The following is a 22,192-nucleotide window of genomic DNA, read 5'->3' as shown; positions in this document are numbered from 1 at the left end:
GGGAGTTGGTGTTGAACAGGGAGGCCTGCTGCGCTGCGGTACATGGGATCACAAAGAGTCGGACATGACTGAGTGACTGAACTGAACTGAAGGTCATAATTCTGCCTAATATCATACATCTTTCCTAGTTGTTGTTGTTTATTCACTAAGTTGTCTCTGACTCTTTGTCACCCCATAGACCGCAGCATGCCAGGCTTCCCTGTGCTTCACTATTTCCAATATAGGAGCTTCAGCTTTAGTATCAGTCCTTCCATCTCTCCTGTCTACATCTGAAAACTAACTCTTTCTCTGGAAGGAGAAATGAATTTACCTTGATATAATGTAATATAAATACTATGATGTAAAATTAATAAAACATAAGTTGTTGTTGCTGTTGTTCAGTCACTGAATTGTGTCTGACTCTGCAACTTCGTGGACTGGACACCAGTTTCCTCTGTCCTCCACTGAGGACATAAACATGTAAAACATAAATGCTATTAAATTAAATACATCTTATGTTATACAACAGGATAACAAGAGAAAAGAAAGCAATCACATATATAAATAATACATGTATATATATAAAAGATGTATTAACAAGAACAAAATAGGGAGAAAATATTCATGACAAGTATAGTCCTTGTCTCTGTAATTGGTCATGTAGTTGTAGCAAGTATTTGTAACTACTTTCTTTCACTAACCATTTTGTATTCCTTTTGTCTTCAGCAAACAACTCAGTTTGTCGTGGTTCTTTTCCTGGTTGGGTAATCCAAAATTTCATTCCTGAAGAGGCTTTGCAACTAGTAGTCGTGCCTGTATTGAGATGCTGTAGGTTTCCATGGGTATGGTGATCTAAGGAATGTCCCAAGAGATTACCTGTATTCCAGACATACTCTTCCTTTTCTCCGTTGTGGAACAGCATTTCAGTTTCCTTGTGGTTGTCAGGATCAATCATTCTAACCTGCATAATTCTTCCCTTCATTGCCTGTTGATTATTTTGAGGCATCCACAGTGGCCAGGTGGCCATCTTTACTTTCAGTTCAATAGAATTATTGCTGTGTCTCCTAACAGAACTATTTCTCCCTCAGGAACAAAGACCTCTAGGTCAGCAGAGAATAAGATCATGGCAACAGGAAGCAAAATTGTTGCTTGTGGCTTACTAGGAATAATAGCAAGTGGTGCCACTTTCGTTTCTACCCTTTGGCTCCTAGATATGTGAGTCCTGTCTATTGGAGAAACAGAACTGTATATTGGATTCTGATTCTAAACATACACAGTCTTCTAAAGAACCTTGCCCAGCCCTGAAATGTATTGTTACCTAACAAGACCTGTAATTAAACCTTAAAAGGCCATTTCATTCCTCTACCAAACCAACTGCTTCAGAAGTTAAGCCACATGGTAAGACCATAAATTCCATGAGCTTGGGCCTATTGTTGCACTTCTTTTGTGGTAAAGCGAGTTCACTGATCAGAAGTAATGCCATGTGGAATACCATGATGGTGGACAAGGCATTCTTTAAGACCACAAATGGTAGTTTTGGGTAAAGTAGTTTTGTGCTGGTAAGGCAAATCCATATTCAGAGTAGGTCTTTACTCAGTAAGAACAAAATGATGCCCTTTCCACGATGAAAACTGTCCAGTGTAATCAACTTGCCAACAGGTAACTGACTGATCGCTTCAGGGAATGGTGCCACACTAGGGTGAGCATTGGTCACTGCTGGCAGATTAGGCACTCAGCAGTAGTCATAACCAGGCCAGCCTTAGTGAGTGGAAATCTGTGTTGCAGAGCCCATGTATAACTTCTATCTTTGCCGCTATTGCAACTTTTGTTTGAGAGCCCACTAGAAAATCACAGGGGTAGTTAGGGAAAGAGGTTGGCTGGTATTCATAGAAGAGGTTATCATAGTCTCTTGATTATCAAAATTCTCCTATGCTGAAGTCTCTCTTTGGGGAACATTCACGGACAAAAATATCTTCATGTTTTTTGCCATCTGCATATCTTCTTTGATGAGGTGCCTGCTAAGTTGCTTCAGTTGTGTCTGACTCTGCAACCCTATGGACTGTAGCCTGCCAGCCTCCTCTGACCATGGGGTTCTCCAGGCAAGAATACTGGAGTGGTTGCCATTTTCTCCTCCATTTGATGAGGTATCTATTGATATCTCTTGATCACTTTTTATTGGATTGTTTCCCTATTGTTGAAATGTTAGGCTTTCTTATGTATTTTGGATAAAGTTTCTTTAACATATAAGCTTTTGGAGATATCTTCTCCCAGTGGGAGGCTTGCTTGTGTTCCCTTAATAGTATTTGTCACATAGGAGTTGCTTTTAATTTTACCTCAACTCACCCATTTTTTTTTTTTTCTCTCTTGTGGATCATGCTTTTGGTGTTATATCTAAAAACTCATTGTAAAACCCAAAGTCACATAGATTTTTCTCCCATAAAGTTTTAATTTTGTTTTTTTACATTTAAGTCTATATCCATTTTTGTGCACATGATTTTTCAACTGTTCTAACATTTGTTGAAAAGTTATACTTTTCCATATCCATGAAATAGCTTGCTGAGATTTTTGTAGTTATTGTGTTGAATCTATATGTTGTTTGCAATAATTCACATTTTACAAATATTGGAGTCCTTTAGTTCATAAATGTGGAATATCTTCCTATGTGTTTAGATCTTCATTGGCTTCTTTCATCAGAGTTTTATAGTTTTTCTTGTATATATTCTGTACATATTTTGCTAGATTAACTCCTAATATTTTACTTTTGGTGACTATCAGAAATGGTAATTGAAAAATTCCAAATTCCAATTTTTCCTTGCCAGTATGTAAGAAATAAGTTAATATATAAAATCATAGAATTTTATATATTAACTTTGTATTCCATGAACTTTCCATACTCATTTATTAGTTCTAAGGATTTTTTGTTTGTTTCTTGATAAGCATTTGGTATATTTTATATAGACTGTAATGCTATCTCTAAATAAAATATTTTTCTTCCCAATTTATATGGTTTTTATTTCCTTTTCTAGTCTAACTACACTAATCAGGCCTTCCAGTACAATGCTGATAGGAGCACTAAGAGAGGATATTTTTGACTTGTCCTCAATCTTAGAGGAAAGCATTTGGTTTCTTACCATTAAGTGGGATGTTAATTATAGATATTTACAGATGTTCTTTATCAAGTTGAGGAAGTTACCACCATTCCTAGTTTTCTGAGGTTTTTATGACTATCAGGCATTGGATTTTGTTGATTGTTTTCTAAATCAATTGTTGTGTTCATGATTTTTCTTTTTCAGTTGGTTAATGTGGTAGATTACATGGATTGATTTTCAAATGTTTAACTAGACTTTCATACCTGGAATGAATCCCATTTTCTGGTGATATATAATTACTTTTATACATTGTTGGAATTATTTCCTAATGTTTTCTTGAAAACTTTTGCATCTATTTTCATGAGAAATAAAGGTCTTTAGCTAGGCTTTTTTACAATGTATTTATCTATGTTTAGTATTAAGGTAATACTGATCTCAAGTGTTCACAGGAAATTAAAAAGTGTACCTCTCACTTCTGTTTTCTGGAAAAGAGAGCTGACAACTATTTTAATTTCTTTCATAAAGTTTCAGCAGAATTAATTCACCAGTGAATTATTCTGGGCTTTGCATTTCTTTTTGTGTGTGGATGGATGTGGGTACACATTTTATTTGTAGGTCTTTAAATTTCTTGGATCTGTGGTCTTATATCTGTTAATCATTCGTTATCTCATTTGTTTCTTTCTTTGTTCCACTTCCAGTATTCCCATTAGGCTTATGTTTCATTGTTTTCACTTGTCTCACATTTGTTGTTGTTGTTGTTGTTCTTAAGAAATTTATTTGGATCTGAGATACTGTTTATATATTAGTCAATTAATTTTAATATTCGATGTTCCTTTTCCCATCAAACCTTGGAAGGTTTCTTGGTTTTCTTGAAAGAAACTGCATGAGAAGTCATGCTGAAGGTCTTCTCCTTGTCTTTCATATTCCACAATTTGAATGTGATATAACTAGGAGTATGTGTGTGTTTGTGTGTGTGTGTTGTGTAGCCTTTATTATATTGATATATCTTATTTCTGTGCCCACTTTCTGGAGAGTTTTTACCATAAGTTGGTGTTGAACTTTGTTAAAAGCTTTTCTGCACTGATCAAGAATACCATATGGTTTTTATTCTTCAATTTATTGATGTGGTGTATAACACTAATTGATTTGTGGATATTGAAAAATTTTTGCATCCCTGGTATAAATCCCGCTTGATCATGGTGTATGATCTTTCTAATGTATTGGATTTGGACTGCTAATATATTATCCATCTGGTCTAATGTATCATTTAATGTATGTACTTCCTTACTGATTTTCTATCTAGATAATATATCCACTGATGAAAGTGGGGTTTTAAAGTACTCCACTATTACTATGTTACTGCTGATTTCCCCCTTTATGGCTGTTAGCATTTGCCTTATATATTGAGGTGCTCCAATGTTGGGTGCATAAATATTTACAATTGTTATATCTTCTTCTTGGATTGACCCCTTGATCATTACGTACTGTCCTTCCTCGTCCTTGTCCTTCTCTTGTAATAACCTTTATTTTAAAGTTTACTTTGTCTGATATGAGTATTGCTACTCCAGCTTTCTTTTTATTTCCACTTGAATGGAACACCTTTTTCTACCCCCTCACCCAGTTCTCCTACATTCTTAAATATTCTGTTGCCCCCCTCCCCCATTCTTGTTTTTCTTATTTCAGTTTGGGAAGTTTTTATGGAAATATTTTCAAACTCACTGATTCTTTCCTGGGACAAATTCCATCTGCTAATAAGTCTAATCAAAGGCATTTTTCATTTTTATTACAGTGTTTTAGACTTCAAACATTTCTTTTTGATCTTTTCTTTGAGTTTCCATCTCTCTTATTACATTATTTATCAGTTCTTGCATGTTGTCCCCTTTTTCTATTAGAGTCCTTAAAATATTAATCATAATTACTTTATCTTTCCTTTTGGGCAATTCCAACATCTGTGTCATAACTGATTCTGATGTTTTTTTTTCTCTTTTGACTCTGTTTTTTCTTTTCCTTTCATTATGTGTTTTTTGAAGCTGACCATGATGTCATAGGAACATAGGTGTGTTGTGAGGCTTTATGCTAACAGAGCTAGGGTTAATTTAACCATGTCTAATATTTGTTGTTGTGGGGCTTCCCTGGTGGTTCAGGTGGTAAAAACTCTGCCTGCAATGCAGGAGGCCTGGGTTTAATCCCTGCATTGGAAAGATCCCCTAGAGAAGGGAATGGCAACTCACACCAGGATTCCTGCCTGAAGAATCCCATGAACAGAGGAGCTTGACAGGCTATAATCCAAGGGGTCACAAAGAGATGGCATGACTGAGTGACCAGTTGTAGGTGCCAGGGGCTTCTCAAGTTCCTCAAGCGACTTTGTTTTGTCCCCTCTGTTGAATGTATGCTTACTCTTTATAGGAGTATGTAGTCCATTGTTATTTTACTAGATCCCTATTAATGCGGTGGTAAAATTTGTGGAAAGGGAAGCATACTCTAATTCTAAAGTGTTCTAAAAGCACTCATGATTAAAACTCAGTTGTTCAGTGGGCCTGTGCCACTAGGCTGCGACAATGACAAATGTCTCTTACCTTATCCCCTAGTCCCAGCTTAGGGGAGATAGGTAGGATAGAGCTGACTAGATTGAAGAAATGCCTTTCCTGAACATGGGACAAAGCTCTGGTAAAACTTTTCCCTTGAAATGTTGGTCATTGTTATAAACAACACTTTATAATTATGGAACAATATTTACTTCTCCCCAAACCATCTTCACTGCCAAAGGCAGGAGGGTATCTGTCTTAGGTCTCAAACATGTGCTCCTTACAATGTTGTTCATGAAAATTATTGAAAGCATGTGGGCCCACAATTACTGAAGCTCTAGTAGTTTCTCTCTTTCATTATTATATATACTCAGCCTTCAGCAAGTCATGAAAATGACCATTAAAATGTTGCTACCAACTTATGGTTCTATTAAATTCTGCTCCAAATAAGCAATTTTTGGCTATAAGCTCTGGATTCAGCTGTCTCTCCATTTTTCCTGGTGGTGGTTTTCCCTGGTTGGGTCCAAGAAAAGTTATTGACTTTCAATTTGTTCAACTTTTTCTTATTGTAAAAACAGGCAAGATAATTCCTAGCTCTTTACATAGCATGTGTGTGTGTGTCATGGCTCAGGCATGTCCAACTCTTGCGACCCCATAGATTGAAGCCTGCCAGGTCCATGGGATTTTCCAGGCAAGAATATTTGAGTGGGTTTGCCATTTCCTCCTTCATTACATGGCATGATTGTATTCAATTAACTTTTGAATTTTTCCTAATCTGCTAACAGTTACTGTAGCATGCAATTTACAATATTTCTGTGAGGAAAACTATTAAACTCTAATGTTTATGGACCACTTACTATGTGTCAATGAAGTATGGCTCTAAGCATTTGACACAAATTGATTTAGTCTCTGCAACAACCTATAGGATAGTGATGACTCATATTATCTCTGTATTACAGATATAAAAGTTGTGACCAGAAAGATTAAGCAACATCATATATTATAAGTGGTGTGCAATTGAGATTTAAACTTAGAAGACCATGCAAAATTAATGTGTTATAGAGATATATACTTGCTATTTGTGATGTTTAATTCTATGATATTTAATTTTGTTAAGTGCCAAGACATTTGAAAAAACATTCTGGGTCTCTGTAAGGGTGTTTCTAGATGAGCTTAACATATTGAATCTATAGAGGGAATAAAGTAGATTGATCTCCTGAGTACAAGTGGACGTCATCTATTTACTTTAAGAAATGAAAAGAACAAAAATGTTAAGACAGAATTCTTCTTGCCTGACTGTTTTAACTTTCATGAGTCTTTTCTAGATTTTGGACTTGAACTGAAACATGGGTTTCCCTTGGCAAGTCTATCAGCTTTTAGACTGGAACTTACATCAATTTCTTATAATCGATTTTTCTGTGTATTTCTGCTTTTCTCTCTCTCTCTCTCTCTCTCTCTATACACACACACACACACACACACACACACACACACACACACATACACACCTATATACAAATACAGATCAATCTTCTATTGTAGCTTTTTCTCCAGAGAAATCTAATACACTATTCTTATTCAATCCACAATTTTTAATTCATCCACTCATTTAGTTATCTATTCATTTGTATGAAAAGACTTAATTAGAACCCTCTCTCAACAACTTTAAAGGACAATATTGATAAAATTGAGCATATCAACTTTCCAAAAGGCAAAGACAAAATAATCAATGTCAGAAGAAAAATAATTCACTGTGTGAGAAAATTATTTGCAAGATAAAAGTCTTGAATTCCACAACTCCCAGAAGTAAGTAAGTGTCAGTCATTCAGTTGTACCTGACTCTTTGAGACCCCACGGACTGCAGCCCACCAGGCTCCTCTATCCATGAGATTTTCCAGGCAGGAATACTGGAGTGGGTTTCCATTTCTTTCTCTAGGGGATCTTCCTGACCCAGGGATTGAACTGGGGTCTCCTGCACTGCAGGCAGATTCTTTACTGACTGAGCTACAAGGGAAACAACTTACAGAAAGTTTTTAAAAATCAATAAGAAACAAATAACACACAAAAGAATACTGAAGAGCAAAAGTAGTATGCTTATAATAAGGAAGTATACATTTTGAATAGACATAAGAAAAGTTGCTCTAGGATTGTCTTAAATAATAATTGTAAGATTTTCTATTTTAAAGAGAAACTCTAGTTAGGAATATAATGTCTTTTGATGTGAACTCCTCTTTGGGAGAGAGAAGTTTGCTAATATGCATACATATGCAGACATACACAATCTTACACAGCAATTTTACCACCATAACTGTAATATATAAATTTACTGCTATTAGATTTGCTATAGATCTCACATAATTAAGACAAAATAATCTTGCCATCAATTTAATTTTTAAAAAGGAATCAGAAATTAAAATACATTTTTATGCATAACACTTACATCAAGCACATTAACTTTAATTGAATATAATATGCATGTTATTTGTGTGAACTTTAAATTATTATATGATCCAAACTAAGAAAGACATCAGATACAAAAAAGGAGCATATTTCCTGTCATCAATAATTTTAGAGTTTAATGAGGTCCAAATGGAAATCATAGACAGAAATTTTTTTTAAAAAATGAAAACTCTCCAGTGAGTAGAATAAAGTTGTTATACAGCCTCATGCCTTTGGCTGTCAAATATAGCAGAATAAGGCTTGAGTATGGGGACACATAAGAGAGTCTTGAGAGATGCAGCTGAAATGACAGATGTGGTTCAGATTACAAAGTAATTGTTTTTGGTGTAATATTTGACTTGTACTTTATAAGTCATAGAGAAATCCTTGATGGATTTTAAGCAAGAAAGTGAAATTATTAAATTTAATTTTAAAAAAGACTTGATATTTGTATACAAAAGACTAGAAAATGTAATTCTGCAATACATTCCTATAAAAATCCAATGATATAAACAATAGTTTAAATTTAGGCAATAACCATGAGCAAGAAAAGAACACAGAGAGGGAATTTCAAGGAACAAATGGTCAACTCTTTCACATGTTACTAAAAGGATAAGAAGGATAGTAGTTATAAGTTTTCTTTTGTTTCAGTAACAAAATTATTGAAGATGTTGGTAAGAACAATTTTATTAGTGAAATAGGACCATCAATAAGATTCACACTGAGAAATTATAGAAGGAGAAAAAGTATAATCCATAAGTCTAGATTCCTTTTTCAAGAAGTATATCTGAAAAGAGGAACATTTTTGTGATATTGAGAGGGGACAAAGTGACAAATAAATATTCTTATGTTTGGAGAGGCTGGTGAAGGTTATTCATGGAGAGGAAGGCCTCAGGAATCAAGGAGAGGCTGGGAAAATAAGGAACAAATATCTTCCACTGAGATGAGGGAAAATTGGGAACACCTTGTGTGTACATTGAAGATTAATGGTCAATGTTTGGCAATTAAATAATTTTATGCCTTATGTTCATTCTTTTTCTCTGAGGCACAAAGCAGTTTTATTTTTTAAATGGAAGTAGGAGGGAAGGCAGAGTTAACTTGGTGTTCTCTGAAAATAGAGATTCAGTACATTATTCACATATTTTACTTAAAGCATAAACCCTATGAAGAAAGTGACTTGATTATCTGTATCACTCATGTTTGGCCTTAGAAGCACAGCAAGGCATTGAGAAAGGTAGTTGATGCATTTCCTCAATCATTCCAATCATTTAGAATTTAAAAACAATACATTAATGTTGTCCATTCATATCACAACAGAAGCTCTTTATATTCCAAGAAAAATATACATAAAAGTTTAGAAAATTATAGAAACTATGGTATAAAGATCCCTAAGGAGTATCTAAGCCCACCAAATATCCTGACAACCCAACATCCACTTGGTATGCAGAGAAAAATCTATTACAGTAAGACGTACCGCCAAGCATTAGGCTCAATTTTTCCTATTTAAAAATCAATAAAACTTTCACATTGCAGGAAATGTAATAAATATGTTTTTGAAAGAATACAACTTTCTCATATTAAAATAGCATAGGTTCTCCAAAATCTCTAGCTATATGGATAAATAGATGAATCCATTGTAAATGTAAAATATTATCTGTTTAAGTCAATGGCTATAATTAATTTGCTAAGGCTATTTTAGCTTTTCTTATTTTGATCATTTTTGTTTTTTTATGTTTCACCAGTTAAGCAAGAATGTCTTGTCCTCTATTGTAGCTCATATAGAAAAATGTTATTTCTATGTTCCCTGAAGCAAAGAGAGTACAATAACAGAACAGAAAAGGGGGGAAAAGAGCAAATATATTATACATTGGCCTCTAATCAAAAGGGAATGAAGAATAAGTACTTTTTACCAGATACATTCAAATTCCTTTTCCTGTGCAAAGTCTTCCTAAAACTCTGAACTGCATGTGGACATATGTTTGTTTAATTTTATGAAATACCAGAATATATATCCTGGTACAGTGCCTTGCTATAGCCTTTTATTTTGTGCATATTTCATTTTTATAGACTAAAAGAAAGACCAGAATTTACTTTTATTCCTTGTAAGATTTTAGTTATATCAATTATACTTATTGAACATTTTGTTGAGGGCTTCCAGGCACAGCAATAATACATATTTTTTGTTTTTGGATTTCAAGCAAAGGCATAGTGATATAAATAGTTTAGATTCAGCATTATTATTCCTGGCTCTATGGGTCAGGATTCCATCACAAAAAAAAACTATATTGTAAGAAATGGCTCACACAATTTTGAAGTCTAAGAAGCTTCACAGTCTGTTGTCTGTAAGCTAGAAGTTTAAGAAAGACAGGGGTGTAATTTAAGTCCAAACACCAGAAAACCAGGGGAAATCAACATGGGGCCAGAAAATGGGTGGAAAGGGAACAAATTTTCCCTCCCTCTGTCCTTTAATTTTGTTCAGACCCACAACAGAGTGGATGATGCCAACCCTCACTGATCTTCTTTACTTGATCTATAGATACAAATGTTAATCTCCTCTAGTAACAACTTCATGGATACACCCAGAAATAATCGTTTACTAGTCATCCAGGCATCCCTCATGCCAGCCAAGTTGACACAAAAAATTTACCATCACATCAGCCAATAGGAACAAACAAAAGTGGTTCTTTTTGTTCTGTGCTGACAAACCTACCAACTTTAAGTATCCAAGACTGATAGGAACCAGTTCATCACAGTATTCTGAAATCTAATCACTCTTACACCTACACACAGGCACATACTATACTGTAGTTCCTGGGCCAGATATTTCATGTAAAATCTTTACTTTTCATAAATCTGAACAATATATGGGAGTAGTCTTGTCATCCCAACTTACAAAACAAAAATCCTAGACTTAAATATATAAATACTAAGTAACTTGACCAAGTTTACATCATTATTAAATGGCTGAGTTCAGATTTATGTTCATATTTGGCCAACTGCAGAAATCTATGCTAAATTTATTACAAACACAATGCATATATGTGTTGCTTTGAATACAAGAGTTAATTCCAGCCCTGAAGAGAATTTTGTCATTAAACATAGTACTGACTCATATCCAGAAGATAAGATGGACTGACCAGCCAGTGGCCTCACACACAGAGAGCAAGATTGTTGAGGAACAGATACCGCATGGTGAATCGATGAAAGTTCTGAGGATGTTAACTTAAAATTTCCTCTGTAAAAGGCACTTACCAACCACTGAATTATTAATACATTTAGGTGAAAGTGAACAAATTAGCTGTCACTGTTTCAGTTTAAAAAAAGAGAGGGCAATAATAGACCATCGGAGTAAAAATTAAACAAGATTTAAAATAGATTTCAGGTCTATGAATAAAATGTAAGAAGAATCTACCCAAAGCTTGGTGCAAAATTCAAAGTTTGTGGGGAGTGGGAGGAGTGGAGAGGGAAAGAGAGATTCCTGTAATTGCTGCCAAGATACCAACACACACAAAGTTATGCCCTGAAATGTCATATTTGTGGGAATTAACATAGCTCTGATTATTTTCAAATAAGCCTGAAATAGACTTGAGAGAAATTTGGTAAACTTTCATATATGTATTTAAAGGCTTGGATTCTTTTAATTTGTCTGATTTTTAGAACTTAATTTAGCATTTAGTTCCAGAAAAAAATAAATCTCATTTATGACTTGTTTTACAAACTAGCACTTTAAATAACCCAAAGAACTTATACCTTAAAATTTTAACATCAGCACCTTAGTTGTAAATTAATCAATGTAAATTTTTTCCAATCTCTCACTTTTTTTTTGTCTAGTTAGTTTTAGTCAAGATAAAAAGGTCAAAGCTTTGTCTCTATAGACATTAAACCTCTCTCTCTTTTTTTAAGTTTCACTTTGAAATAATTATAGTTTCACAGGAAGTTACAAATAAATGTATAAGAAGGTCCCATGTACTTTTACCCAGTTTTTCCCAATGATAAGTACTGCATAACTGCAGGGCAGTGCCAAAACCAGAAAATTGACACTGGTGCTATCCACAGAGTTTATTCAGGTTTCATGCGCATATTTTTCGTGCACTTTTATGTGTGTATGTAGGTCTATAAAATTTTATCACGTGTGTAGTTTGGTGTGACTGCCACTACAATCATGAAACTTAACTGTCACCAGAGACTTCCTTATGCTACATATAAATGAATACATTTTCTATGTTTACATTAAGCATTAATGTTAATGTTTACATTAATACTTCAAGTGAAGTATTATGTGAACAGTTTGTCACTATAATAACTGTGAATCTTTACTATACCTTTACAAAGAGGAAATATGTAGTAATTCCTTGCTACACAGCTGTATCCTTTATGATAATGCAAGTATGTGGCTTTTTGAAATTGATTTCACTGTAGGTATACATAAATGTCTTGGGTGTTTCCAAGAGTATTTTGAACCTCATCTGATTTCTCTTCACTTAACTGTGTCAATGTCATGTATTGTATTGTATTATGACTGTATTTGTGAACTAAGCAAGAACATAAAGGAGGGAATTGTATCCTTGAGATCCTCTCAGTTTAAGAATGGTAGCCAAATTGTAAAGGACTGGTTATTTTATAATCATATGTTATAAGCTATTTTGCATCATTAATTTCTTTGTGTAGTCATCAAAAGGAGTTAGAAAAGAATTATCTTTTTAAAAGGTTATGTCTTTATAATTTCTTCTCAAGTTAAAAAGATTTCTGCTGCATCATTCAAATGCTTAAGAGATGTGACTTCAATAAATGTTGCTATTTCTCAGATATGAAGCTATTTTGAATTCAACTGAATTCATAACTGGATAATAAGCCTTTCTCTTCTGTATACTAAGCCTCAGTGCTTTAAAAGAGCATTTTACTATTGAACATTTTATTTATTAAAAAAAATTCAAATTTTAGAAGGACCATGGATATTTTTACTGTGGACAATTCTGTCCTTTTTCAGACACCATTTCCAGTCTCTAAAATAAAACAAAATAACCCTACCAACTGTTAGAAAATCCAACAGTATGGCATTCAAGCAGATATAAATCTCAGGCTTCATTAGAAAAAAGGAAACAAACTGAACTCTAAATACTGACTTGTCAGTATCTAGGAAATCAGAAATCAATTCAATCAATATTTAATGGAAGGAGCTCCCATTCCATTTCATACTTTCAGATTTGTGGAGGTTTTTTCCAAAAGAAATTAATAGATTTGTTAAAGATATAAAACATAGAGACACTTAGTCAATTTTCCTGTCTATTGTAATTTCCAGTAATATGAGGCAAAATGCTGACTTTGAGTGGTAAAGGAAATTTAGCTGTTCTGCTATTGAGTAGTCTTCTATGTCCATATGGCAGGACTTAGCATGCCCACAAAGGCACACGCACACAATAGTCTAAGAACTTTCGAGTTTAAATAAATGAATAATAGTTATATATTTTTGTAACTGTCAGCTAGCGGTGGTGTGACTGAATCTAGCCATTGCTATCAGTTATACTAAAAGCTTTCCTTAAGTATTTCTAGTGTTATTAATAATATCACACATATATAAAATACTTTCATCTTACCTTGTGGCTCAGCTGGTAAAGAATCCACCTACAGTGCGGGAGACCTGGGTTTGATTCCTGAATTGGGAAGATCCCCTGGAGAAGGGAAAGGCTACCCACTCCAGTATTCTGGCCTGGAGAATTCCATGGATTGTATAGTCCATGGGGTTGCAAAGAGTCAGACACAACTGAGTGATTTTCATTTCAAGTATTTCTAGTGTTATTATTAATTTCACACATATATAAAATACTTTCATCTCCTTCTGCAGATTTAGATAACATATCAGATGGTGTCTTTCTGAGGAAAATATAATATCCCACATTTTCTATCACTGATTTAAGTTTTGTTTTTTTTTCTTCAATCCTTGGTTTTCCCATATTTTGACTTCTCTTTTCTTTCCCATTCAGACTACCATTTTCTTTCTATAAGATACACTTCCATAAATGCACCATCACTTGTCTTGACACATTATTGCCTCGTCATATCAAGCTTTCAGTATGTTATTCAACTCTGACTCCAGTTCTAAAAAAACTCCTTTTGTCTCTAATAGAATGTTACCCTATCATCATTTTAGTCATTTTACACTATTTTCTCTTTAGTCTCTTCCACATAATGGCTAATTCCACAAACTAAAGCAGAAAAATGTGATTGCAAAGTTACAAGTGTTTACTAAGATTTCACTTAGTCTCCAGACCTTGCTAAGCTCTGTGGACAAAAAAAAGAGAAACATAGATATGATTTTCTGATGCTGACCCATGTTACTGTAAATAGTACTGAAACCACAATATTCAGTGTCCATCAGTCCCCTGACACATAATTGCCACCTGCTTTATACAGCATTATACTAAATATTTAGAAGTGGCAATATGAGTACATGGGTTTATAATGACAATACAGTCAAATGAAGCCAGATAACATCATCGAGTGAACAATCTAAGATACAAATATAATCAGAACATGATTAATAAGATATAGACCATACCAATAACTTACTTTGTGCCTGAGACTTTAAAAATATCATCTCACTTAATCCTCACAACATTCTAAGTTTACTACCATTACAATCCATGTTTACAGATGAAAAAACCACACTGTAGATTATACATCTCTATGCATTATACTCCTGGAGGAGAAAAAGGCAACGCACTCCAGTGCTCTTGCCAGAGAATATCAAGAACAGGGAGTATGAAGGGCTATATTCATTGGGGTCACAAAGAATTGGACATAACTGAGTAACATGCATTATGCAGGGCTTGAAACCAATTAATCTTACCTTGTGATGACATTTATGCTCATAGTCAGTATATTTTTCCTGCTTCAAGGTGCAGGGATCCAAAATATGCCAACTTGCCAATTAATGGAAATATTTCTGTGACATAATATGCTATACAATAATAAGATAGGTTTTAGATGGCCCAAATGACAACTAGGGATATTTTACAATCACAACTTGCATTTCATTCCTATTTGATAGTCATTTAGCCTTTGCTTCAAAACTCTCAATAGAAGAAAGCTCACTTCCTTGCATTACTGATTATTTCATTATTGGTCATTCATGTCTGTTAATTTGTTCATTGAATCAACATTAATTTTGGAAGAACTTTTATGTGAAGGGCAATCTGTCAAGCACTAAAGGGGACATAATGATACATTCAGACACATTCAAGGAGTTATAGTTTATTACAGGTTTTTAATTTTTCCTATTTTTTGAATAAAAATTAGCTTCCTAATTATTTTCATATGGCAATCTTATAATGCTTTTGAGAGCAAAGTAGAATGAGTTACTGGAGACTTCTACATAGCAGCTCTCCAGATAAATGAAAAAAAAAAAGTAATCTCTCCTTAGCCTCACACTTCTATAAGCTGATCACTTTTTAATCCATCAAATTAGCACACTACCACCCGTATTGGTATCATTTTTATGTAGTACAAATTTTAAAAATGTGGAATTTCAAACTAGAAAAAGTATTTTAGATGTATGTTTATTAGTACTAACTATAATGAGAACTATATGTCTCATAGTTTTAATATTAAACTATTAATGTAACTTAATTATATATTTAATTTGTAACATATCACTCTCATGTTTCATGTTAATCTTATACATTCAGTTCTGTTCAGTTGTTCAGTAATGTCTGACTCTTTGTGACCACATGGACTCCAGCACATCAGACTTCCCTGTCCATCAACTCCTAGCTTACTCAAACTCATGTCCATCAAGCTGGTGATGCCATCCAACCATCTCATCCTCTGTCGTCCCCTTCTTCTCCTGCCCTCAATCTTTCCCAGCATAAGGGTCTTATCCAAGGAGTCAGTTCTTCACATCAGGTGTCCAAAGGATTAGAGTTTCAGCTTCAGCATCAGTCCTTCCAATGAATATTCAGGGCTGATTTCCTTTAGGATGGACTGGTTGAATCTCCTTGCAGTCCAAGGGACTCTCAAGGGTCCTCTCCAACAACACAGCACAAAAGCATCAATTCTTCAGTGTTCAACTTTCTTTATAGTCCAACTCTCACATCCATACATGACTACTGGAAAAGCCATAGCTTTGACTAGATGGGCCTTTGTCAGCAAAGTAATGTCTCTGATTTTTAATATACTGTCTAGGTTGGTCATAACTTTTCTTCCAAGGAGCAAACATCTTTTAATTTCATGGCTGCAGTCACTATCTGCAGTGATTTTGGAACCCAAGAAAATAAAGTCTGTCACTGTTTCCACTCTTTCCCTATATCTTTGCCATGAAATGATGGGACTGGATGCCATGATCTTAGTATTTTGAACGTTGAATTTTAAGCCAGCTTTTTCACTCTCTTCTTTCACTTTCATCAAGAGGTTCTTCAGTTCCTCTTCACTTTCTGCCATCTGGGTGGTGTCATCTGTGTATCTGAAGATATTGATATTTCTCCCGGCAATCTTGATTCCAGCTTATGCCAAATATAAACACAGATTTTCCTCACCTGGATTATTGCTAAGTGACCACCTGAAAATTATGTAAAATGTACAAACATATCTATAGTTTCATATTATCAATTGGCTTAAAATTTTTGTGATATAATTATTAGTATACTTGTTCTTGTTCAGCTGCTAAGTCATGTCTGACTCTTTGCAACCACATGACTGCAGCACACCAGGCTTTCCTGTCCTTCATGATCTAGAGTTTACTCAAACAACAAAGCGTGGTCCATTGAAGAAGGGAATGGCAAACCACTTCAGTTTTCATGCCTTGAGAATTCCATGAACAGTACAAAATTAATATATTAGATAATTCTGAGTATTAATTTAATATGCCTCAGTGATTTTCAAATTTGTTTTGGATCTCATCAGTAACCTCATTGATATGAACATTTATACACATGAGCAAATGCAAAATAATTTAGAATTATCTATTTCATTTTACAATAATATTAGAGAAATGTGGAATAAATAAATAATGAGAAGGAGTTGAAGTTTTCTGGTCTTGTTTTGTTTTTCTTCTAAGAAAATCTCTTTGCTCTTTTTTATGGATAAATAAACTTGTTTGGGTAACTAAGATAGTATTTTAATAAAACAAATGGAAAAATGGGTTGAAGAATCAAACTGATTCTCAAAAGAATATATATCTTTTTCTTTTATGAGTCTCAAAGTATTACTTAACCAACATTTCTAGCTCAGGGTTAAAATAATGTAAAACAAAAACTACACTTTTCCTTCTCCTAAGCCTTCACTACATTTTGTGATCAAGTTTTGTGCATAAACAGACCCCCAATACGTAAATATAAAAGGCTCATTTATATACATTTCTATGTATGGGTTTTTTGAAGCTTCAGTGTAGTCATATTTTCTCAGTAATACCTCTGTGGTTCAATGTTCTCAAATCGAATTCTGTGCATCAATTTCAAAGCACTTCTGCGAAGATTTGTGCACTAATAAAAGAATGTAAAAAAAAAAAAAAAAAGAAACAGCTTCACAATTCTTTTTCTTATAGTATAGGAGATTCCCATACCATGTGTTATAGAACTCTCTCCCAAGATAGTTCTTCATTAAACTGTAGCAAAGTCTAGCATATATAATTAATTTTAAATTATTTTATTCTTCAGCACATAGTATTTATTTTGGAGTTCTGGAAGAGGATGCTGAAGGTGGAGAACCAAGCCTTGTGTCCTTCATCTGTCTCTTCCTCAGCTAGAATATGGATATCTTAATAAGGGAAAGGTTTAGAGTCACGCAAAAAGCACAAAGCTGAGCAAATATTTTTAAAAGGGCCAATCTCCATGGGAGGGTCCAGCCTAATTACTAACAGCTGTCGTCGTCGTTGCTCAGTCACTCAGTCAGGTCTGACTCTTTGTGACCCCATGGATTCTCGCAGGTCATGCTTCCCTGTCCTTCACCATCTCCCAGAGCTTGCTCAAACTCATGTCCATTGAGTCAGATACGCCATCCAACCATCTCATCCTCTGTCCTCCCCTTCTCCAGCCTTCAATCTTCCCCAGCACCAGGGTCTTTTCCAATGAGTCAGCTCTTCACAGAAGATGGACAATGTGTTGCAGCTTCAGCTCCAGATTCAGTCCCTCCAGGGAATATTCAAGACTGATTTCCCTTAGGATTGACTGGTTTGATCTCCTAGCAGTTCAAGGGACACTCAAGAGGCTTTTCCAACACCACAGTTTAAAAGCATCAGTTTTCCAGTGTTCAGCCTTCTTTATGGTCCAACTCTTACATCCGTACATGACTACTGGGAAAACGATAGGTTTGACAATATGGATCTTTGTTGCCAAAATAATGTCTCTCACTGTTTCTATTGTTTCCCTATCTATTTGCCATGAAATGATGGGACTGGATGCCATGATCTTCAGTTTTTGAATGTTGAATTTTAAGCCAGCTTTTTCACTCTCCTCTTTTACCTTCATCAAGAGGCTCTTTAGTTCCTCTTTGCTTTCTGCCATTAGGGTGGTATCATCTGCATATCTGAGGTTATTCGATATTTCTCCTGGCAATCTTGATTCCAGCTTGTATTCCATCCAGCCCAGCATTTCACCTGATGTACTCTGCATATAAGTTAAACAAGCAGGGTGACAATATACAGCCTTGAAGTACTCTGTTCAAATTTTGAACCCTTCTGTTGTTCCATGTCCAGTTCAAAATGTTGCCTTTTGACCTGCATACATGTTTCTCAGGAGGCAAGTAAGGTCATCTGGTTTTCTCATCTGTTTAAGAATTTCCACAGTTTGTTGTGATCCACACAGTCAAAGGCTTTAGGATAGTCAATGAAGCAGAAGTAGATTTTTTTTTTTTAATTCTCTTCCTTTTTTGATGATCCAGTGGATACTGGCAATTTGATTTCTGGTTCCTCTGCTTTTTCTAAATCCAGCTTGACCATCTGGAAATTATTGGTTCATATAACTGTTTAAACCTACTTGGAGAATTTCGAGCATTATTTTGCATGTGGAATGAGTGCAATTGTGTGGTATTTTGAACATTTTTGGCAGTGCTTTTCTTTGAGATTGGAATGAAAACTGACCTTTTCCAGTCCTGTGGCCACTGCTGCGAAATTTTTCAAATTTGCTGGCATATTGAGTGCAGCACTTTCACAGCATCATCATTTAGGAATTTAAATAGCCCAACTGGAACTATATCACCTCCACTAGCTTTGTTTATAGTGATGCTTCCTAATTCCCCTTTGACATTGCATTCCAAGATGTTTGGCACTGAGTGATCACACCATCATGGTTATCTGGGTCATCAAAATCTTTTTTATATAGTTCTTCTGTGTATTTTTGTAACCTCTTCTTAATATCTTCTGCTTCTATTAGGTCCATACTGGTTTCTGTCCTTTATTGTGCCCATCTTTGCATGAAATGTTCCCTTGGTATCTCTAATTTTCTTGAAGAGATCTCTAGTCATTCCCATTCTGTTGTTTTCTTCTATTTCTTTGCTTTGCTCACTTAGGAAGTCTTTCTTATCTTTCCTTGCTATTCTTTGGAACTCTGAATTCAGATGGGTGTACGTTTCCTTTTCTCCTTTTTCTTTCACTTCTCTTCTTTCCTCAGCTATTTGTAAGTCCTCCTCAAACAACTATTTTGCCTTTTTGCATTTCTTTTCTGTGGGGATAATTTTGATCACTGCCTCCTATAACATGCTATGAAATTCCATCCATATTTCTGCATGCACTTGATCAGATCTAACTTATTGAATTTATTTGTGACTTCCACTGTATATTTATAAGGGATTTGATTTAGGTCATACCTGAATGGTAGAATGTGGTCCACTGGAGAAGGGAAAAGCAAACCACTTCAATATTCTTGCCTTGAGAACACCATGACCAGTATGAAAAGGCAAAAGATAGGACACTGAAAGATGAATTCTCCAGGTCGGTAGGTGCCTAATATGCTACTGGAGATCAGTGGAGAAATAACTCCAGAAAGAATGAAGGGATGGAGACAAAGCAAAAACAACACCCAGTTGTGAATGAGACTGGTGACAGAAGCAAGGTCTGATGCTGTAAAGAGCGATATTGCACAGGAACCTGGAATGTTAGGTCCATAAATCAAGGCAAATTGGAAGTGGTCAAACAGGAGATGACAAGAGTGAACTTTGACTTTCTGTGGATCAGCGAACTAAGATGGACTGGAATGGGTGAATTTAACTCAGATGACCATTATGTCTACTACTGTGGGCAGGAATTCCTTAAAAGAAATGGAGTAGCCATTATAGTCAACAAAAGAGTCTGAAATACAGTACTTGGATGCAGTCTCAAAAAAGACAGAATGATCTCTGTTTGTTTCTAAGGCAAACCATTCAATTTCATGGTAATCCAAGCCTATGCAACAACCAGTAATGCTGAAGAAGCTGAAGTTGAACAGTTCTATGAAGACCTACAAGACCTTCTAGACCTAACATCCAAAAAAGGTGTCTTTTTCATTACAGAAGACTGGAATGCAAAAGTAGAAAGTCAAGAAACACCTGGAGTAACAGGCAAATTTGACCTTGGAGTACAGAATGAAGCAGGGCAAAGGCTAATAGAGTTTTGCCAAAAGAACGCACTAGTCATAGTAAACACACTCTTCCAACAACACAAGAGAAGACTCTACACATGGACATCACTAGATGGTCTACACCAAAATCAGATTGATTATATTCTTTGCAGCCAAAGATGGAGAAGTTCTATACAGTCAGCAAAGACAAGACCAGGAACTGACTGTGGCTTGGATCATGAACTCCTTATTTTTAAATTCAAACTGAAATTGAAGAAAGTGGAGAAAACCACTAGACCATTCAGGTATGACCTAAATCAAATCCCTTATGACTATACAGTGGAAGTGAGAACTAGATTTAAGGGAATAGATCTGATAGACAGAGTGCCTGGTGAACTATGGATGGAGGTTCATGACATTGTACAGGAGACAGCAATTAAGACCATTCCCAAGAAAAAGAAATGCAAAAAAAAAAAAAAAAAAGCAAAATGGCTGTCTGAGGAGGCCTTACAAATAGCTGTGAAAAGAAGGGAAGCAAAAACAAAGTATAAAAGGAAATAAATACCCATTTGAATGTAGAGTTCCCAAGAATAGCAAGGAGAGATAAGAAAGCCTTCCTCAGTGATCAACACAAAGAAATAGAGGTAAACAACAGAATGGGAAAGACTAGAGATCTCTTCTAGAAAATTAGAGATACCAAGGGAATATTTCATGCAAAGATGGGCTCAATAAAGGACAGAAATGGTATGGACCTAACAGAAGCAGAAGATATTAAGAAGAGGCGGCAGGAATCCACACACACAAAAAAAAAACTGTACAAAAAATATCATCATAACCCAGATAATCATGATGGTGTGATCACTCACCTAGAGCCAGACATCCTGGAATGTGAAGTCAGGTGGGCCTTAGGAAGCATCACTATGAACAAAGCTAGTGGATATGATGGAATTCCAGTTGAGCTATTTCAAATCCTGAAAGACGATGCTGTGAAAGTGCTGCACTCAATATGCCAGCAAATTTGGAAAACTCAGCAGTGGCCACAGGACTGGAAAAAGTCAGTTTTCATTTCAATCCCAAAGAAAGGCAATTTCAAAGAATGCTCAAACTACTGCACAATTGCACTCATCTCACACATTAGTAAAGTAATTTTTAAAATTCTCCAAGCCAGGCTTCAGCAATATGTGAACCACGAACTTCTAGATGTTTAAGCTGGTTTTAGAAAAGGCAGAGGAGCCAGAGATCAAATTGCCAAAATCTGCTGGATCATCAAAAAAAGCAAGAGAGTTCCGTAAAAAAAAAAAAAAAAACATCTATTTCTGCTTTATTGACTATGCCAAACCTTTGACTGTGGAAAATTCTGAAAGAGATGGGCACACCAGACCACCTGACATGACTCTTGAGAAACCTGTATGCAGGTCAGGAAGCAACAGTTAGAACTGGACATGGAACAACAGACTGGCTCCAAATAGAAAAAGGAGTATGTCAAGGCTGTACATTGTCACCCTGTTTATTTAGCTTATATGTAGAGTACATCATGAGAAACGCTGGGCTGGAGGAAGCACAAGCTGGAATCAAGATTGCCAGGAGAAATATCAACAATCTCAGTTATCCAGATGACACCACCTTTATGGCAGAA

The 22,192-nt window shown here is 35.2% G+C and overlaps 1 long non-coding RNA gene across 1 annotated transcript in view; it reads left to right on the top strand.

The window, feature by feature from the left end:
* Positions 1-1,291: 1,291 nt before the first annotated feature.
* Positions 1,292-22,192, top strand: part of LOC110147232 (uncharacterized) — a 101,425-nt gene continuing 80,524 nt past the window's right edge. Inside the window, exon 1 of the long non-coding RNA XR_002316787.2 lies at positions 1,292-1,377. This is a non-coding gene — a long non-coding RNA (uncharacterized lncRNA). The remainder of the gene's footprint in view (positions 1,378-22,192) is intronic.

The sequence above is a fragment of the Odocoileus virginianus genome, chromosome 29 (genome assembly GCF_023699985.2).
Source record: "Odocoileus virginianus isolate 20LAN1187 ecotype Illinois chromosome 29, Ovbor_1.2, whole genome shotgun sequence".
Lineage (NCBI taxonomy): Eukaryota > Metazoa > Chordata > Mammalia > Artiodactyla > Cervidae > Odocoileus > Odocoileus virginianus.
The sequence above is the reverse complement of the archived record's forward strand: the minus strand, read 5'-3'. Positions and strand labels throughout refer to the sequence as shown.